Below are 19,808 nucleotides of genomic sequence, written 5' to 3' on the forward strand. Positions count from 1 at the left end.
GGGAGCAGATCCAAGGCACAGTGAGACAAAATCCTGAGCCCCCCGACCTGCCCCCGGGTGCCCACCTGCACCCTGCAGCGCCCGAGCACCCAAATGGGGCGGGTTTAGCCTCGAGCGGGGCGTTGGGTGCTGCTGCTCCCGGGCTGTGGGAGCCGAGGGGACTTGGCGGCGTCCCGGGAGCTGCAGCGAGGAGACGGCAGGCGCTCGGGCGGGCTGGGTCCCCGCTGCCCATGCTGCCGGGTCCGGCCGTGGCTCCTCGCTTACCAGGATGGAGCGCTTAAATGGCGGCATTGCTTCCTGCAAAGACAAGAGAGAAAAAATCAATAAAGGCAGAGGTGTGGGGGACGGGGGGTACCCCCGCACCCCCGTGCGCGCCCTGTCCTGCAGGTCCCAGCCCCACGTCGCCGTCCCCCACGGGAGCTGCGCTGCGGGGCTAAATCCCCCCTCCCGGAGCCAGGGGAGCAGGCAGAAGCCCCCGAGGACCCAGCCGCAGCGCCCGGCCAGCCGGCAGCCCCGTGGCGGGTGCCAGCTTGGCATCGCGCCAGGCCGGTGCCCCCCGCCCCGCTCCCAGCACCAGCTCTGACCCATTCCGGAGCTGCTGGATGCCCCGTCGTGGCCTGTGAGAGAGGAGCGGCAGTGAGCCCTGGCCCCATGCCAGTGGCACTGCGGGCCCCGCACCAGCCGCGGGCAAAGCCGGACCAGGGCAGAGCCCGCTGGGCCGGGACCCGGCCCTGGAGCCGCCTCACAGGCGCCAGGAGCAGAGGGCAGCGCCCGGGCGCCTCAGCCTCCAGCGGCGGGACGCCAACCCTTTCCCTGCCCCGCTGCCGGGGAAAAGCTGTGGGGCACGGAAGAGGGGAGATGGGGGCAGGTGGGGGACGGGACGCGCCAGCCCCGCGGCCGCCAGAAACCAGAGAGCAAATGCTGCCCCGCTGCCAGGCGCGGCCTGGGACGGAGCGGCCCCGGCACTCACCTTTGGCGATCACGTACCCCTGCTCCTTCCTCCCTGCGGGAAGAAAGAGGCATCAGGCCACGCGGCCCCTCACGGCCCGGCTCTGCTCTGGCCCCGGGGCGCCAGCTCGGGCCCCTTCTCCTCCCGGCCTCCCTCCCCCCGCCTCCTCGGCCCCCGTGCTTTACCCCATCTGCTCTTCCAGACCACAAAGCTGGCAATTGCCGTGATGACGACGACCACAGCGACGACCGCCCCAAGGACAACAGGCAGCAGGGAGCTCAGCGGCTCTGGAAGAGAGCGGGGCTGGGAGCAGGGGCCGGGAGCTGCCCCCAGCGGGCACTCCGTGAGCTCCGGCCGTCCGCGCTCACCCCAGGAGAAGAGGCCGGGCTCCGGCAGGCTGGCGTGCTCCACACGGCACTGGTACTCGTGCTTCTCTGCGGGGAGGGCCTCGATGCTGGCCCAGGCATGGTAGGTGCCGTCGCCATTGGGCGTGACACTGCCCTGCTTGGTCTCCTGGGCTTGGATGTGGCCCTTTTCAGCCAGCTGATGCTGATGGGCCGCGGGTAGAAGCCATGAGCCTGGCACGACAGGGTCATGAAGCCGTGGCTCTCCTTGGCCGACACTCTCACCGCGGGGCGCTCTGGGGAGATGGCGCGAGGGAGGGAGGTCAGGCAGCTCACGCCCAGGCCCGGATGCACACGCCGCACCGTGCCGCCAGCAGCGCCCTCGGGCGCCTGGGCCCAGCACCGAGCCCGGGGCCCGTCCCCGTGTCCGGGGGGTCCTGCCTCGCCCTCACCTCTCCTCTTCAGTGCGGCCCTCCCGTATTCCATGTATCTCCGCAGCGCCTCGATGCAGCTGTTCTCCAGGTAGTGCTTCCAGCGCTCAGGCTCATTCTCAGCCTCCCAATTCCTCTTCGTGATTAGTGCAGCAGCATCCGCCGTGACGAATGTCAGCGTGTCCTTGTCGAAGGCGATGAAGTCCTTCCCGTCGTAGCCAAGCTGCATAAAACCCCGGGTCCCGCCATCCTCCAGGAGGTCACAGCTGTACGTGCGCTGCACTGTGTGATACCCTGAGACACAAGCAGGGAGACGGGGGCTCAGGGGCAGCAGAGGGGCTGGGACCCGGCACCCAGCGCAGGGCCGGGGGCACCCCAGCCCCGCAGCCCCCAGCGCTGATGGCGAGCGGCTGCCGCCGGGAGCCCCGGCCCGGCCCCTGGAGCCCCGGCCCGTGCTCACCCCCACTCTGGTTGTAGCACTCCTGCAGCATGTCCAGGTACACACGGAAAGTCTCCTGACAGTCCTGATTGATCCGGGTCTCCTCGTCCCAGTGGTCCTGACCCTCCTGCTCCATCCAGGCCGCGCCCGGCACCACTCTCTGCGTCTCGCTGTTGTAGCGAGTGATGAGCTCCCCATCCACGTAGCCCACAGAGACGAAGGCGGGCAGCCCCGGGCTGGGCTCCGTCACGGCGGTGTTGAAGGAGCGCTGGGGGTGGGGGCCTGCGGGGACACGGGGTGCAGTGAGGGGCTGGGGTGGGCACATTGGGGGGCATCTGGGGGATCAAGATATCCCGGGGGAACAAGACGGGCGGGTCGGGGGGCAGCATGTCCCAGGGTTCAAGTTGGGGGGCAGCACGTCCTGGGGGGGCAGGTTGGGGGGCTCCGGGGGGGCAGCATATCCCGGGGGGGTCCAGGGGGGTAGCACGTCCCGGGGGGCAGGTCAGGGGGGGCAGCACCTCCCGGGGGCAGTTGCAGGCCGGTCCGTGGGGTCGCTGACGGGGAGCCCAGCGGCGGGGGAGGGCAGAGGGGGGACCAGGGTCCCCGCCCGCACTCACCACTCGCCGCCGCCCCACCGCCCCCCAGCAGCAGCGCCAGCGCCAGCAGCAGCCCCGGCCCCATCGCCCGCCCCGCTACCGCCTCCTCGCTGCCAGCACCATCGCCCTCACACAGCGCCGAAGCCCACCGGGGCCACGCCCCCGCGCCGCCATTGGCTGCGCTGCGATGCACCGCCATTGGCTGCGCTCTGTCCCACCCGCCAATAGCGGCTCGCGTCGGCTGAGGCGTCACCAGGCGCTGGGCAGATCCCGGTGCGGCAGGTTGGGAGAAGCGACAGCGAGGGCGCGCGCGGAGGGCGCTGCACAGGGCCGAGCTGCGACTCCCGCCCCGCCTTGTCGCGCAGCCATTGGCCCCGCCGGCGGCCGCCCGCCAATGGCGCAGCGCGGCAGTGGTGACGCCACCGGGCGCCGGGCTGATCTCCGCGGAGCGCGTGGTGGGCGGGAGCGCGGAGGCGATGTGGGAGGACGAGGACGACGTGGGGATGGAGATGATGTGGGGACGGGGACACTGGGGGGATGGGGATGATGTGGGGATGGGGATGATGTGGGGATGGGACACTGGGGGGATGGGGATGATGTGGGGATGGGGATGATGTGGGGATGGGGACGATGTGGGGATGGGACGCCATGGGGATGGAGACGATGTGGGGATGGGATGCCGTGGGCATGGGGATGATGTGGGGATGGAGATGGAGTTGGCTCTGTCACAGGGGCAGGGGGACACTGGGGATGGGGATGATGTGGGGTTGGGGACGATGTGTGGACGGGGACACCATTGGGATGGAGATGGAGTTGGCTCTGTCACAGGGGCAGGGGGACGTGGTGGGGACAGGGACACCGTGGGGACGGGGATGCTGTGGGGATGCTGATGGAGTTGGCTCTGTCACAGGGGCAGGGGGACGTGGTGGGGATAGGGACACCATGGGGACGGGGATGCCGTGGGGCTGGAGATGGAGTTGGCTCTGTCGCAGGGGCAGGGGGACGGGGACACCACGGGGATGGGGACATGGTGAGGACGAGGACGGCAGGCGAATGGGGATGCTGTGGGGATGGGGACACCGTGGGGACGGGGATGCTGTGGGGATGCTGATGGAGTTGGCTCTGTCACAGGGACGGGGGGACACGGTGGGGACGGGGGTCAGCTCCGGGGATGGAGTTTGGCTCGGCCAAGGGACGGGGACCCGGCAGTGGAGATGGGGACCCGAGGATGCAGGGACGGGGGCAGGGATAGGGACAGGAGACCACAGGGACATGGCGATGGGGACACGGGGCCAGCAGTGGGAGCTCAGGGAGTGGCGCCCATCGAAGGCCAAGTGCTGGTAGGTGGCCCCCGGCCCACCCCCTGCACCCATAGGTCTACTGGAAGATGTGGAAACCTGCCCAAGGTGGCACCCATGGGTGAGGAGCTGCCCGGGGACCCAGGCATCCAGCCCCGTTGCACCCCTGGAGCCAGGCATCCAGTCCCATCAGCACCCACACCCATCCATGGAGCCAGGTGTCCAACCCCATCAGCACCGTCCGCCACCCATGGACCCAGGTGTCCAGCCCCATTGCACCCGTGTTATCACCCATGGGCCCAGGTGGCCACCCATCAGCACCCACCACCACCCATGGACCCAGGTGTCCACCCCCATTGCACCCCTGGACTCAGGCATGAGGTCACATCAACACCCACCACCACCCATGGACGCAGGCGTGAGGTCACATCAACACCCACCACCACCCATGGACCCAGGTGTCCACCCCCATTGCACCCATGGTCCCAGCCCCCTGCCCCATTGCACCCACGTCCCCAGGCTTCTGCCCCATTGCGCCCATATCCCAAGCCTCCCCGCCCCATTGCACCCATGGTCCTAGCCCCCTGCCCCATTGCACCCGTATCCCCAGCCCCCCGCCCCGTTGCACCCGTATCCCCAGCCCCCCTGCCCCATTGCACCCATATCCCCAGCCCTCTGCCCCATTGCACTCACATCCCCAGGCCCCCGCCCTATTGCACCCATATCCCAGCCCCCGCCCCATTGCACCATATCCCCAGCCCCCTGCCCCACACAGATGGGGCCACACTGCAGCAAGCCCAGCGCAGGCCCCCAAGCTGCCTGGCAGCTGCAGCACAGCACACAGGAGCAGAGGCCAAGGGTGCTGGCTTGGTGCAGCCGGCGGAAGAGAAGGCGTAGGGGGATCTCACTGCTGCCTGCAAGAGCCTAACGGGAGCGTGCAGAGAGCATGGAGCCAGAGATGTCCTGAGGGGCCTGGGGACAGGTTGAGGGCAACGGCACGGCTTGTGGCAGGGAAAATTCCCCTCAGAGACTGCAAATGGCCTTGGAAGCCAAATGGTGGTGCAACACTGGAGCAGGGTGCCAGGGCCGTGCGGGAATCCATCGCCAGAGACGGTCAGAGCTCGACCCTGACAGGCCCTGCGAAACCTCCTCCGCTTGCCTCCACTTGCAGCAGGAGGTTGCAGCAGACACCTCCGGAAGACCCTTCCCACCCCAGCTGCTCTCTCACTCTGCGACTGCTTGTAGGGCTTTCTCTGCAGCCCTGACTGCCTTCCTTGGCAGCGCCTGCACTAGTCTTTCTCCTGACAGTTCCCTGACACCAAGTAACACGGCAGGAACAGCTGCCGAGGGTTTATTTGGAGCAGAACATGGGCTGTGGGACACGATGCGGCAGCATTGCTGTAGCAGGCAGGAGGGAGCCTCCATCGCTCTGCCTCTTTGCCATGCCCCATCTCGGGCGACCTGTCTGGCAGCTGCATGATCGCGCTGTTCCTCTCACTGCCCTGAGACACAGCGGCAGCTAAAAGCTCTGCGCAGAGCCCGAAGCGCTGTCCTGAGCCGCGACGGCCATCGCCTGGAAGCCGCAGCATGCGGGAGGGCGGTGATGCCTGTGGAGGAAGGAGAGCCGTGGGCGAGGGGCTGGGCAGGCGCAGGGCAAGCACCCGCCTGTCCCTGGCACCAAGGGCTTTCCCGAGGGCTCACGGCCTCGGCATGGCCAGCCCCTGGGTGCTTCCTGCTGCCAGCCTCAGTGCCGCTCGCTGTGCCGTCCCCAGAACGGCTCTCGACTTGGGTACCTACCTGAGTCCACCTCTGGCGTGGGCCGGAGGGAAGACGACGACTTGTGCTCCTCTTTGGGCTCCCAGGCAACCTGCATGGGGAGAGCAGCAACACACCCCTGTGTGGTATCAGCTGGCCATGCTCAGCATCCTGGTGCCCTGGGATATGTGAGGGGGGAAAGGGTCTGGGGTGGGGGGATGCTGTGAGTGGCCGCGAGCCCCAAGGGGAGGCACATGCAGCTGGCTGGGCAGTGGCACAAGGCTTGTCTTGGGGCCGTAGCAGCAGGGCTGGGCCGGGGGCCACGGTGGGCAGCGGGGGATGGAGGTGGCCGGGTGCGGGGCACAAGGGGGCTGGCTCGCTGGCTGTGGGAGGCGGCTGCTGCTGGGGCTGCCCCTGCCCTCCTCGCTCAGCATCCATGCCCCAGGGCTGGGTGCTGTGCAGGCCGGGGAGGGCACGTCAGCCCTGGGCCTCTGGCACTTGGAAACGCAGAGCACCAGGCATCTTCCCCAGGGCAGAGAGTGCAGAGGGCAAAGGGCTGGGGGGACAGCTTCTCACCACGGCCGCGGGGGACCCATGCGATGGGGCAGCTCTTCTCACCCACCCTGCACACCCCGGACACTGCTCACACCGCACCTCCCTTGGGTGGTGGGTGCCGACGCCATGCTCCTTGCTCACCTGGTGAGGAAGGCCTGCGGCCAGGACAGAGCCTTCTGCTGCGCTTTCTTCGGGGAACGGTGGTTGGAGAGGCAGGCTGTTGCTCTCCCCACAAGGGCCTCCGCACAAGTGGGAGGCCTCTGGCGCAGCCTCTGCGGGAAGCGATGGAGGCAGAGGAGCATTTTCCCCTGCATCCTCAGGGCCTCTGGCTGCGGGGGAGGCCTCCGCCTTTGTCCCTGTGCTGGCTGATGGGGACAGAGGCACACTGTCCCCCGCATCCTGGCAGCCTCCTGCCAAAGGAGATGCCGCTGCCTCGGCTCCTCGGGGCACTGCTGGGGCCAGAGGCGTGCTCTGCAGGTCACCAGCTGCCTCCCTGGCAGCATCTCTGCCCTTCACAACGGGGGAGCAGGGCACCTCCTCAGGGCACGGCTCTGTGTCTGCCAAGAGGCTCCTGAGGCTCGGTCTGACCCAGCTCATGACCAAGGCCGTGTTTTTCTCCAGCTCCTCCCATTGCAAAGGCTCTTCATCAACGTCCTCTTCCTCATCGCTCCACTCCACGCCAGCATCCTCCGGCGCTCCCCGGACTCTCTTCCCAGCTCCCAGCTCCCTCCTGGGCGCATGGGCGTACAGCCGCTCCTGCACCTCCCACTTGGACCTGGCGTCCTTGAGGAGCTCCACTCGCGTCACCTCCGGTTGCCACAGGTTATAGAAGGAGTTTCTGGCACAGAGCTGAAGCCAGAGAGGGAGATTTGTGAAGGCAGCTGCTTTTCCCACCAGCAATGCCCCCCGCAGCCCTGCCAGCACTGCCACCATCACGCTGTTGCAGCAGGGCGCAGCGGCTGGCCCCAGCACACGGAGGGTCACCATCTGCCCCGGCCCACCCTTTGCACTCACCTCCTTGGGGCGAACATTGAGGCATCCCGATGCTGTCAGGGAGAAACGTTTCCCCTTGCCCTCCTCTTCCTCGACCTCCCTCTCCTTTGGCCTTGGCTCCTTCCTCTCCAGAAAGGCTTCTCGCAGCTGGGCCAAGCTCTGCCCGGTGCGCGCCACGCAGCTCCTGTCGAGCTCCTCCAGCGTCTCTGTTTTGATTGAGAGCACGGCGAGATACTGCGCGGGGTTGTCGGGGTGTATGTGCAGCGGCGTGCCTCGAAGGCGACAGATGATGCCCAGAGGCTGCTGTTTGGGCCTCTGCACTGCAAGCTGCCATCCTAGTGTGACCAGTCCATGGCCCCTGCCCGGGGAAGCTGGTGCACCGGCCCTCATGACCTTCCTTTTGCCATCACGAGTGTGGGCATCAGGCCCTTGCAGAGCTGTGGCAGCTGTGCTTTTGCCATGCTCGCTGCTCTCCTCTTGGGCTCTCTTTGCCACTGCTGCTGGACCAAGGGCGTGTGCCGATATCTTCCGTGGCACGGCTGCACTGAGCTCCTTTGTGCCTTTGTCCACATCAGGCTGCACCAGCTGCTGGTCACGTCCAAGACTCATGTCATCAGCACAGCTCCAGGCTGCAGACACGAGCTCAAGGCCTGTGGATTCCAGAGCTGCGGCAGGTGCTACAGGGCTGTGTGCAGCAAGTCTCTGGCTCTCAGCCCTCAATTCCATGCACGCATCTGCAAGGATGCTCTGAATAAGGCCAGCAGGCTCAGGCCAGGAAGGCCAGGAGGACTCTGCTGTGACCATTTCACTGGGGCAGCTGCCAGCAACGGCTTTGGCAGAGCTGGGTGGCACCTCTGCGAAGCGGGGGCTGCTGAGCCCAACCTGCTGTGAAACACCTTTGGCCATTGTCTCCCACTGCGGGACCTCCCCCACGCCAGAAGAGGCTGATTCTCCTTGGGGGTTCTCAGTGGGGGAAACTTGCCCTTCTGCAGGCTGCAGCTCAACACCTTGGGACGCTGAGGCCTTGCTCCGCACCAAGTCCTGCCTGTGCGCCATCGTCTCCAACCGTTGTGCCTTGGTCTCCTGCGCACAGGCATCTCTGGGAGCTGCCAGCACCTTGCTGCCTAGCTCCTGGCACAGTCCTTCGACAGTTCTCGAAAAAGCCACCCTCAGCGGCAACGGTGGCAGCCTTGGCTCTGTCAGGCAGCCTGGCCACGGCTCATGCTGCTCCTTGCATGCTGGCATGCCTCGCATCTGCCTTTGAGGAATGCTCTGTGCTCCCGCAACAAAGGAGGTGCCTCCTGGCAGCTGCCGGCTTTGCACAGGAAGACTTGTCCTGGCACCATCAGCTCGCAGCAGCCTTGTTTTTCCCAGCGCGGAAGACCCAGCCCTGGCCTCAGGCAAGCAGTGGACAGGAGCTTGAAGTGCCCGGGGCAGAGCCCCAGCCTCCCGCTTGCCTTGTTGAAGGGCAGGCAAAGGAAGAGGCACTGCCTGTAGACCTTCCTCTGCCAGGCTCTTCCTGCACTCCAGACACATCACAGCAGCACTAAGAGGCGGCAGCTGCTCCCTGGCTTTGGCCCTGCCTCTTGCAGAAGATCTGCAGGATGTCTCCAGAGCAGGCAGCTTGCTTCCACGGGCAGATCCTGCCGTTTTAGCTGCAGAGGCCTCCAGGCCTCCAAGGAGCTGCCTAGCTGCCTTGGGTGCACGAGGTGCTAAGCTGGGCAGATGGAATGTTTCCGTTTCTCTCTTGAACGCTGCGATGAGAACATCTCTGGCAGTGTCCTTCACCGTCTGCAATCCAAGCCCAGGAGATAGGAAAGTGATTGCAGCCCTTTCCTCCCCCCCAGCCCCCGCCCCCACTCTCCATCCTTCCCACAATTTCCAGCACCTCTGATGCCCTCAACAGCGGCAGCACTCTGCCACGCAGGCGGCTCCCACCCTGCTCCCAAAGGCTGCATGGGGACAGGGCTCATCAGCACTGCGCAGGACAGGGGCAAAGGCAGTTCCCCTGAGGACCTTGAGACCTCCTGGTCTCTCCCACCGCTTCCCGCCTGCTTCTCCGCAGCTGCAGCCAGGCAGGCAGAGGCTTTGCCGCCATCGCTGCTCAGCTCGGTACCTCTGCAATGAGGAGTTCAAGGCCTTGCAAGCTCTGTGGGCCGGGCAGCAACGGCCGCCTGTCCCTTCGGTGCGACGAAGTCAGGGTCGGGATGCATTGCAGCGCTGCGCGCGGCTCCCACTGGCCCCCCTGCAGGGAGAAAAAAGCCCATGATGGAGGTGGTTGCGTTCGTACAAGCTGCCCCTCAGGCACAGGAAAGCCCAGCCCCATGTCGAAGGGAAGCTCAAGGCCGAGCACGGCCCAGCTGCGCTAAGCCCAGAGGTGCTCTCTGACCCTCAGCACAGCTCACAGGCTCCATTTGGGCCTTGCAGCACCCCGATCGGTGTGCTTTGTGCACCAGAAAATCCCCAGCACCAGCAAGAAATACCCCCTGGCCAGAGAAGATCAGGCCTGGCTCGCTTGCCCCACCTCCTCTTCCCCACCGTCCTCACGCTTTCCGTGCGGCTCCCGGCCCTGCTGCCTGCCTCTCCCTCCAGCCCCACCGCTCACCTTGCTTCTGCGCTTCGGCCTCACAGAAAGCCCATCCACGGGCTGGGAGCCGGCATTCGCCTGCCGCCCCTTGTCCATCTGCAGGAGCTTCTCCTGCGCACCTGCCACTCTGGCCCTCAAGAGAGCTGCTCCCTCCTCAGCGAGCTGCTCTCCTCAGAGGGCACACCCAGGGGCTCTGCTCCCAGCACGGACTCGGTCACCACGGGCACCGCCCCATCACAATGGCCTTGGGGGCACGATGCCACCCCCATCACAAAGCCCTGCACGTTGCCATGGGGACCCCCGTGACCACCTCCTGCTGTGACCAGGGCACCCGCATCACAAGGCCTTGTGGTGACCGTGCTAGCACCGACATCACAAGGCCTTGCTGCTCACCGGGGGCACCTCCAGCACCACGGCTTTGCCTCCAAGCCTCTGGTGCCAGCTTCTGAGCCCAGCTCCGAGCTGCCATCTGTGCCGCAGCAGGGATTTTCCTCTCCCCACCTCTCTGCCTCCTACACCGTGCAGATGCTGCCCTTCTTCAGGCCCTCTAGAGCACACAGCCACTGCAAGACCACTCCTCTTGCTTGGGCCACGAAGCCTCACCCATATGCCTCACCGTCCAGCCCTAGGCAGAGCTTCCTGCATTCCCGCTGCTTTCTCACAGAAAGGCCAGCTGCCCCTCCGCACCTTCCCAGACGGGCCTTCCCAAAGAGGCTGCAGCCATCCACCGCAGCGCTCCAGGCATGCCACGCTGCAGGCCCGCAGCTGCACACAGACTGCAAAGTGCTCCTGTCTGGTCCCCAGGCTGCAGGCATTAGCGGACGGACCCCCGAGACAGGTGCCCGGCTCTGCAGATTTCCCACAAAAGCTGTCAGAGATTCATTTCTCCAGACTGCTGCTCTCTAAGCACTTCCCCGTTGGCGTGCACGCACTGCGCTGGGCCCCTCCAGGCTTTCTTTGCTCCACATCACCCTGCACCTTTGCCTTGCCCTCCCATACCCTCCCTTCCTCACTCTTCCATGCATCCTCCTCTCCCCTCAGGGGCGCCGACTTTTGGGCTCTCCTCACCACCTTGGCCACCGGCTTGAGCCTCACGGCAGCACACGGGCACACTCTGCTTCCTGATGAAGCGTGACACCCCCCAGCCTTGGTGCCTCGCTGCTGGCTCGCCTTCGGGACGTCCAGCTGCTGGACCGCCAGGCCACCGGGGCAAGCAGGCCCTGCCCTCACCTGTGCACCTCTTCCTACTCACGGGGCTTGGGCTTTTCTTGCTTTTGCCCCCGGGGGCACGTGGGGACCATCTCTCCACGCCAGCCTTCATGCACAAAGAGGGGCCCACGCTCAGGAAACCAAACCCTGGTGCCAGCACCAGCTGCACACCCAGGGGCTGACCTGCTGGATCCAAGCACTGCTGCTCAAGCCCATTCCCCTCACTGGCAGCATGCAGGAAAAACCCCACCTGCCCTGCCAGGCCTAGAGCCATGTCATCACACTTGGTACTTTCCAGGCAGGATCCTTGTGTCAAGGAATAGCAAACTGAAACTGTCTAGAGGTAGCTGCTTAGCACGACTTCTATAAAACTTGCTTAGCATGAGGAGCTAAATTTGTTGAAGCCTTAGGCCGCACTTAGATAAAATAGTGAACTTTTACCTAGTTCAGTAAGAAAAGGGCCTGAGAGCTGGTTGAAACTGGAACGATAAGGGAGTTGCAAGCAGTCTGCATTCCTGTGCTTCACACTCCGAAAGGGAGGATGTCAAGGCTCTGAAATAAGGCCTCCTTGGGTGCCAGGACCCTGGGAAACAAAGCCTCCTCCCACTGCTGAAACAGTGTTAATTACAGGGTCTGGATTATCTTGGGGTCTGGATTATATCCCCTTCATCAGGACCTTGGGAGATAACACCTACTGTCATTGCTGGAACAACACCTCTTTGTCAGAGCCTTGAGAGACAAGGGCGGGACCCGAGGAATCAAGACACATCTGTCAGCAGAAACCTCAACAGTAAAGATAAACAGCCTACCTAGAGACAGGGATGAGACCCAATAAGGAGCAGGAGACCCCAGACCTAAATATTATTATTGGTCCAAACTACTGTGTGAGGGGTGGAGAGGTTAGATTGGAAGGTATAATTGCCAGGGATTTCTTTGTTCAGGGTCCCTCTTTGGAGGCACCCAGCTCGAGCTGTAATTACTGCATGCGCGTCATTAAAATGTAATTATTTAATTTGCTTTGATTTGGCTCTGAACTTTTCTGCGGGAACCTAGGGTCGGGCCCTGTTATGGTGGCTGACAAGCCTAATTTCCATAATACCTGGGAGGAGGGAGGTGTAACCCAGGCCATTCCTGTGTCACCAGAATGCCAAGGGTGTTGTCCGCAACCCCAGGCCCCAGGGATTTGGAGCCATAACACCCTGTGGGGGTCAGGGACACTCGACCGCCCCAGGCTGGGGCTGGGCTCAGCGCACACTTACTGGGGCTGGATTGCCTCCAGCTTGGCTGCTGCTTTCTTCTCTTCCACAGGGTGGGGGGAGGCTTTTCCACCTCTGCCTGTGCTCCTTTCTCCTGGGCTGGGCGGGAGGGTGGGGAGCCCAAGTCTCTTTACGGCCAAAGCCCTGCCAAGAAGGAGCGACTGACTGTCTGCAAACCAGACCGGGAAGAGAGGAGCCCTTTCCCAGAGGCCCTCTGGCAAGCACCTGGCAGCAGGAGCTGGGCAACCAGGAACCTCTCCACCACAGGCCCCCAGGGCAAGGGCAGGGTGGGAGCAGGGCTTCGCTGCAATTCCCAGCTGGCCCTCTGCTTTCCTGCTGACATCACTGAGAGCATGGGAAATGGGGAGAAGGGAATTGCCATTTGCAGGGCAGGAACTTCCAATGAGCTCCTCCCTAGGTTTGGCAGGGCACACCAAGCGATCCAAACCCTTCTGGACTCAGGTTTTACCCACAGCTTCAGGCCTCACTGCCCCACTGGCTGCTTCCCCAACCCCTGGCAGCCCAGCAAGGGGGATTTGATAACACCGTGACTTCTCCTCAGCAGGACACCCCTCTGCTGCTTGGCCTTTGGCTGCTGCAGCACTCACGGAAAAACACCCGGCAGGATTCACACAGCCATTAGTGGGGCGGGAACTACTGCTTTCCTTCCCCAAATGCTCCTACCAGGTGTGCTCTGCTCTCAGCTGTACTTCTGCTCCTGGCAGCTCTGGGCAGCTCTGGATCCTCCCAAATGCTGCAAGAAGCTTCCCTGGGGTGGAGGTCTTTCTCTGGGGCCAACTGTTAGGCAAAGAACAAAAAGAGGCCCTGCCTCTTGGAGGCAGGTGAGAAGAGAGCTTTCCGCAGCATCTGCAGCCTGAGTTGACTGCAGCACGATTGGGACCAAGAAGGAAAAAAGCAGTGAGGTGTACGCTGTTTGTCTGGCAGGAGTCTGCGTGGAGCAAGAGAGGCAGGTAGAGAGGAGGTGAGAAGCTGGTTGCAGAAAGAGAGCAAATGAGGCATGAGGACTCCAAAGAAGAAAGGAGGGGCCGGGGGAAACTGCAGCGGGGGTATCTTCCAACAGTGAGCGTGTGGATGTGTACACATGGCAGTGAGGCTGAGCTGCAGACCCAAGCTCATGCTGACAGCCTCGGAAAAGCCAGCAGACTCTCCACCAGTCTATGCGCAAAAGCCTTGGAGGGGCTGTGCGAAGTAGGGAGGGAACAAATTGCACCCTAGACACTAAGTGCTGGGCAGGGAAGGGAGATGCAATTGTAATCCAGTACTAGCTGGGTGGGAGTCCTAAGACCATGGGTGGTAATTAGTTGTGCTGCAGTTGCAAAGTGTCCCATTGACTGAGCAGCAACACTGCCCCCAAGGCCAGAGGACCTCCCGCCCTCGGCTCCGTGACGGAGAGGATGGCCGTCGTTCCGAAGGGTGTCCAATGGGGCCGGTACCTGAGCCGGCTCTGGAGCCTCCCCTGTACACCAGGCTTCCCACGCAGCCCATTCGGCCTCTGCTTGTTCCTGCCACTCTCTGTACAAGGAGCCCAGGCTCTGCCTTCGGTCCCACTGCGCACACAGCTCGCCGCTTTCCTGCAGGGCCACAGAAATGCCACAGCACACAGGATTAGTCTCAGCTGCTGCCAGGGCACGGCTTTCTGCAGGTCGTACCCTCACTCCTGGGCTCTCTCCTCAGCCAGCCTGTCGCCAGAGTTTGGCTCCGGAAAGGTGAGCAGGCCTGAAGTTACGCCCGGCTCCTCCCTTCGCTGCACACACCATTGAGCGGTCTGGGAGGACCAATGATCTCAACTACCAAGGGTCTAGAAAAGACCTGTGCATTGCCACAGCCTCAGAATGCAGCAGGTCCTGCTGCTAGAGCCAACAGTGCCCTGGCGAAGTGTCCGTGGCTGCTTCCTGCAAGTACAGGAGGCAAGGACACACTGGAAAGGTAGAGCAGGCCTTTGGCCCACAAGGAGATCTGAAGGAAGGAAGAGCAATGGTCAACGGAAGAGTGCTTAAGGGCTCTTGGCAGAGTCGGTATGTGCACAATGGGGCTTTGGCACCGTTTGCAACAGCACAGTCATCACAGCAACCCAGGGCATGTACCTGCAATAGTCTCCAACAGCCTTCAGGAACAGCGAGAGCAGCCGTGGACCTGGCTGGAGGAGGTGGGTGCTGCTTGCCGGCCTCCTTGGTCCTGGGGGAGCTGCCTGGACACGGTGGGAGCAGACTACAAGGAGATAGCAGGAGGAGTTGGCATGAGCACAGCGGGACGTTGTTCTGCGTCCCGTGCGCCCGTGCTGGGCTCCTGCCTCTGCAGTGGGAGGCAGTTCTGCCAAAGATGCAGCTGTATTTCACTAATCGTGAAGTAGATCCTCGCTACGACACAGGGGCAAGCCCAGCTTTGAATCTCGCTTCTTACCAGGCCACGGGCTCTTCTCAGAGCTGAGATTCTTCTCCAGCAGAAACACTCGTCTCCAAACATGCAAACTCTTCTTATCCACATCACGCAAGTAGTTTTCCGGAACGGACATGTTACCCACGCCTGCTAGCTGGACAGGCTGAAAACAGGAGAGCAACAAAGGAACAAAAGCAGGGCTTTCACACACACAATAACGAAGACTAGACTTGTCAGGGCACACTAAGGGTGATCTCCAAAGGGGCAAGATGCGGCGCTTTGCAGGAGAGCCTTGCACTCTCCAGTCTCCCCCTCTCCCACTCCTTCACCTCCCACCAGCTGAGAGTTGACGCACAAGCAGGGAAAAACCCCTGGAGCCTCAGAACCTCCGAGGAGGGACCACACCTGGCAGAAACTCTCCACAGCATGCCACCATCTCTGGCGGGTTGTTCCACCCTGCCAGGAGCAGCTAGAGAGGGCCCCAGAGGAGAAACCCCACACTCGGCTTCTCCAGCTGCGCTTTGCTTCTGCTCTCCGGTGAGGGAGAGCTTGCTCTGGGGCAAAACTGCCAGCTGCAGGCTCCTGCTGGGGCCTGGCTGCTGCTTTCCAAGGCAGGCAGGAAGAAGGCTGCTCAGTGGCAGCATGCAAGCAGAAGCCAGCACTCATCAAGGTCGGAGGGACAAGGAGGACATGAGCCCCACCTCGTTCAGCAGCAGCGCTTGGCAGTAGCACTCACACACGCTCTCCCAAACTTTAGCTGCATTTGGGCAGCAAGAAAAACATGGGCTCTGCCTGAAGTCAACAAGCTCACCACCATCCCACCCGCTCCAAACCAAGCAGACACAGGCAGCACCCACCACCACCACCACCACCAATCCCAAGAGAACCTGCACAGCGGGCAGCTGCAGAGCTGACACGTTAACTGACATCCAACCAGAAGCCCTCCGCTGGCCCCACCAGAGCTCTGGAGACAAAAGAAGGGCAGAAGAAAGGCTTGCCACAAGGGCTTCCTCCCAGCCAGGAGGCCAAGGCGTCTCCGACGGCAGAGCCTCTTCCCCGCTCTGCAGGCACCAGCACAACCAGGGGCGAGAAACCAGGGGCCGTGACTGCGCTTCTCAACACAAAGCCAAGCTCAGCAGCGGGAATCACAGGCTCTGGCAAAGCAAACGCTCCAGCTCTCACACGGGCGTTTCCAAGAGCCTCTCCAGAGCCCAGCAGCAGCACCAGGACACCTCAGCCTTCTGCCAACAGCACTCCTGTCCTTTCACAGCCTCCTCGCAAAGCCGGGCCCTCTCCTGGCAAAAACTGCCCCTCCGTCCCCAGCCCGGCAAGAGCACAGGCCTCTGCCCACGGGCACCTCGCGGGCTCGCGGAGCTCCAGGCCTTACCTGCCTTCCGGAAATGCACAGGCTGCCGAGACAGCGACGGCAGAAGCGGAGCAAGGCAGAAACGGGCCGGTTCCGCGCCGTCGCCCCCAGCTCTGACGAATCCCCTCCGCGCTCAGAAAGGCTTTGGCCCAGCTCAACCCAGCCGCAGCCGCCGCCCCACACCGGCACCCACTGCCCCACATGCCCCACCTGCCCGCCCCCAATGCGAGTGAGGCCTCCCGCCTCGACGCTCCGCCCCCCGCCCCTCCCTGCTGCGCGCTCCCCATTGGCTGAGGCGGCGCGTGGCCTGCCGGGGCTGCACAGGCGGGAGGGGAGGGCAGGGAAGGGGAGGGGAGGGGCGAGCAGGGCAGGGGCGGGGCGAGGCAGTGGGCGTGCGCGTGCGCAGTGCGGGGCCCCGCGGCAGAGCGCCCCGGGCAGGGCGGGCGAGGGGCGGGGCTGCGCGCATGCGCGGAGGCCGCAGGCGCTGGGGAGGCAGCAGCAGCTGCGCGTGCGCGGCCTGGGGCCTGGGCGAGGCGTGCGGGGGGGCTGCTGAGGTGCTGCCGCGGGGGCAGCAGCTGCCCCGGAGAGACCTTCCCGTGTCTCTGCCGGAGAGGATCCCCGAGGGCCTGGGGAGGGAGAGCTGCGCGGCCTGGATGCTTTTTGTGAGACTTCCAAAGCGAAGTGGAAGTGGGCAGTCAAAGCAGGGAGTCCCCTGCATCGTTGATGGGGAGCTCCAGAAGGCAGCTGCTGGAAGCTGCCCGTGACTGCACACGCCGGGTGAGCTGGTGTGAGCACCAGAGGGGTTTGGTCTCTGTGCCCTGCTGCCGAGCTGTGCGCCTGCCTGCGCAGCAGCAGGTGGTCCTGCAGGAGAGGGAGGTAGATGCGACTGCAGGCGTTGAAATCCACAAAGCGAGGGGCAGAGAGACAGAGGCACAAGAGGAGGCTCTAATTCCTCGTCAGGAGAAAAACGCAACCGATGGCAGAGTCTCCCCAAACCCTGGCACGCGCTTGGCCCTCCCAAGGAGACGCACCTCCCTGGGCCAGGTGTCCATCGCTATTCCCAGGTCACACAGCTGTTGTGTCCGTGGGAATCACCTCGCTCCCCCATGGAGCACACAGCCCCCCCTTTTCCCTGGCCCAGACTCTCCCCTGGCAGGAGGCTCTTTGCCCACCCCTTTCTGCCTGTTGCTGCCTCCAGATGCATGGCAGTTATTGCGGGTGGAGGAGGCCCCCCTTGAAGGAGGAGGTGCAGCAAAGGGCGATTCCCTTTCTGACAAGGGAAAGCCCTTGGGACCTGTGTCTCAGTGACTCTACGAGCAAGGATGCCAGGCATCCCTACTTGCGCCAGGGGAAAAGGTGTCTGCAGCGGCCATCCAGTTTTCCTGAGTCCAAAGGAAAGGACGTTTTGGCACTTTCAGACTCCTCCAAGGAAAGAGCAGTTTGCAAGGCAGGCGAGGGAGCGCATTGCCATGGGAAAAGATCCCTTGGAGGGTCGGCTTCTCTAAGTATTTGTGCTTAAAGGTGGCCTGATAGGCTTCTCCGTGGAGATGACTAGCTTGGTGCCTGAGGGGAGAGCAGTGGAGGTTGTTGCCCTGGACCTGAGTAAGGCTTGTGAACCTGGAGGCTTTCAGCGTGCACAAGATGGCCAGAAAGTGTGTGAAGAGAATCAGGGACCAGAGTGGAGTAAAAGAGTGAATGTTCCCCTTGGACAACCCTGTTATTTTTCATACATGTAGCACTCTTGAAACGGTTTGTTTAAAGAACAGGGTTCTCTTCTGTTTCTTGCTTTCCACAGGCTACTAGTCACATTACAGGAAGCAGCCACTCCTCTGCCCCAGCGCACGTTCCCACCAAGGCAGCTGTCCCTCAGGCGTGTGCCTGCTCCAACGTGGGTCCTCCCCGGGCGGTGGTCCCTCGGGGCTGTCCCTGCTGCAGCGTGGCTCCTCCCCGGGCCACGGTGCCCTCAGAGGAGGACCAGCTCCAGCATGGAGCACCTCCTTGCAAGAGTGCGACTCCAGCCATTTGCCTGACAATGTCCCCTGCCACGTAGCTCCTGCCTTTTGTTTCTCCAAACATGGTTCATCACAGTTCTCCTCACGGGGGCCTCTCGTGTCTCCCGTGTCTCCTCCCATGTGCCTCCTCCTGTGTCTCCTGCCTGCAGCGTCTCCTGCCCGTTCTTCAGCACGTTGGAGCAGAGGCACCATGGGCTCCTCTGACTGCCTGAAGTCCTGGTGCGCAATGGGCTGTTGTCGTCTGTTGCAGAGTTGGCTGGAAGTGGCTGAGCCTGGCCCAGGGCAGCTCGTGGTCTCCTCGCACACAGGGCCTCCTGCAGAGCCCTGCTCCCAAACCGAGCCATCTGTGCCCAGCACGGCCCTCACTCACACACACACACACCCGCACACACGCACACACCCGCACTGTGGCTCCCTCCAAGAACTGCCCTTAGACACTCAGTCGGTCCTGTCGTTGGCCCTGGATCCCCTGGTTTCCCAGCTGTCACACACACACACACACACGCACACACATTCACCAAGGCCCTGCCCATGGGGGCCCCCCCCAGCCCCCAGGATCCCCCTGCGGGGCAGAGCCCGGCAGGGCCCCCACAGGTGGGGATGGAACCAGGCATGCCGTCACCACGGCCCACCTATGTCATCATCAGTGACCTCAGCACCGCTGTTCCAGAGCCGTTGGGAGACCGTTGGTGGGAGAAGGGCCAGGAAGGTGCTCTCCGTTCCTGCCCGCCATGAGCCAGCCGGAGCGGCTGTGGATGAGGAGGAAGGCGGCGCTGCGCATCAGGAGGAAGATGGGCCCGACCGTTTGGGACCGCCGCGCCGCCCTCCTGCTGAGTGCCACAGCCGCCCCGGAGCCCGTGGAGGTGGAGCGCGTGGAGGAGGAGGAGGAGCCCATGCAGGTGGAGCCTGTGGAGGGGCAGCCCACCCCGCAGCCCATGGACCTGCCCCAGGGGCCAAAGAGGAGGAGGAGGCAGCCCCTGGACCTGCCCCAGGGGCCAAAGAGGAGGAGGAGGCGCTAGCCCGGCAGAAGGCCCCCGCTGCCCACAAGCAAGGGCACGGCCCCCCAGCAAGACCAGGCTGGGGCTGGCACTCAGCCCAGGGGAGCCGAGCCCAAGGCGCCGGCCTTGGAGGCTGAGGAGCGCCGGGCTGCGCGGCACCTCCTGGCCCGCCCCTGACTGCCGGGCACCAACATCTGCCCGGCAGAGGCAGGGCCGACCACGGGGCCACCTCCCTGCCAGGACTCCCCTCCACCTCCGCTGCAGGACGGAGACAGCACCCAGGACCGGCTCCCACCACCCTACCACGGCTCTCTTCAGGCGATAAGTTAGTTAGGATTATTAGTATTTTAGGATTAGGAAGATAAGTAGTATGAAGATAGTGTAGGTATAGTTATTGTAGTCTTAGTGGGTTCTTAGGCAGTTACGTAGAGAATTCTTAGAGCAGTTGCAGGGGCGGGGTCTAAGTTCGTAGGTATTTGGCTAAGTGTAGGATAGAGTTCTTTAGTTCCCCTTAGGTCAATTATTTCTTATAGGCATCCTAAGTAGCATTGGTCATAGTTATTGGTTAGAGCTATTCGGCACCATTAGTCCTAGTTATTAGTTATAGCTTTTCTTAGTCAGAT

At 63.3% G+C, this 19,808-nt stretch overlaps 1 pseudogene; it reads right to left on the bottom strand.

The window, feature by feature from the left end:
* Nucleotides 1-260: 260 nt before the first annotated feature.
* On the bottom strand, nt 261-2,851 carry LOC135325543 (class I histocompatibility antigen, F10 alpha chain-like; annotated as a pseudogene).
* Between the last annotated feature and the right edge of the window lie 16,957 nt (nt 2,852-19,808).

The sequence above is a fragment of the Dromaius novaehollandiae genome, unplaced genomic scaffold (assembly GCF_036370855.1).
Source record: "Dromaius novaehollandiae isolate bDroNov1 unplaced genomic scaffold, bDroNov1.hap1 HAP1_SCAFFOLD_31, whole genome shotgun sequence".
Taxonomy (NCBI): Eukaryota; Metazoa; Chordata; class Aves; order Casuariiformes; family Dromaiidae; genus Dromaius; species Dromaius novaehollandiae.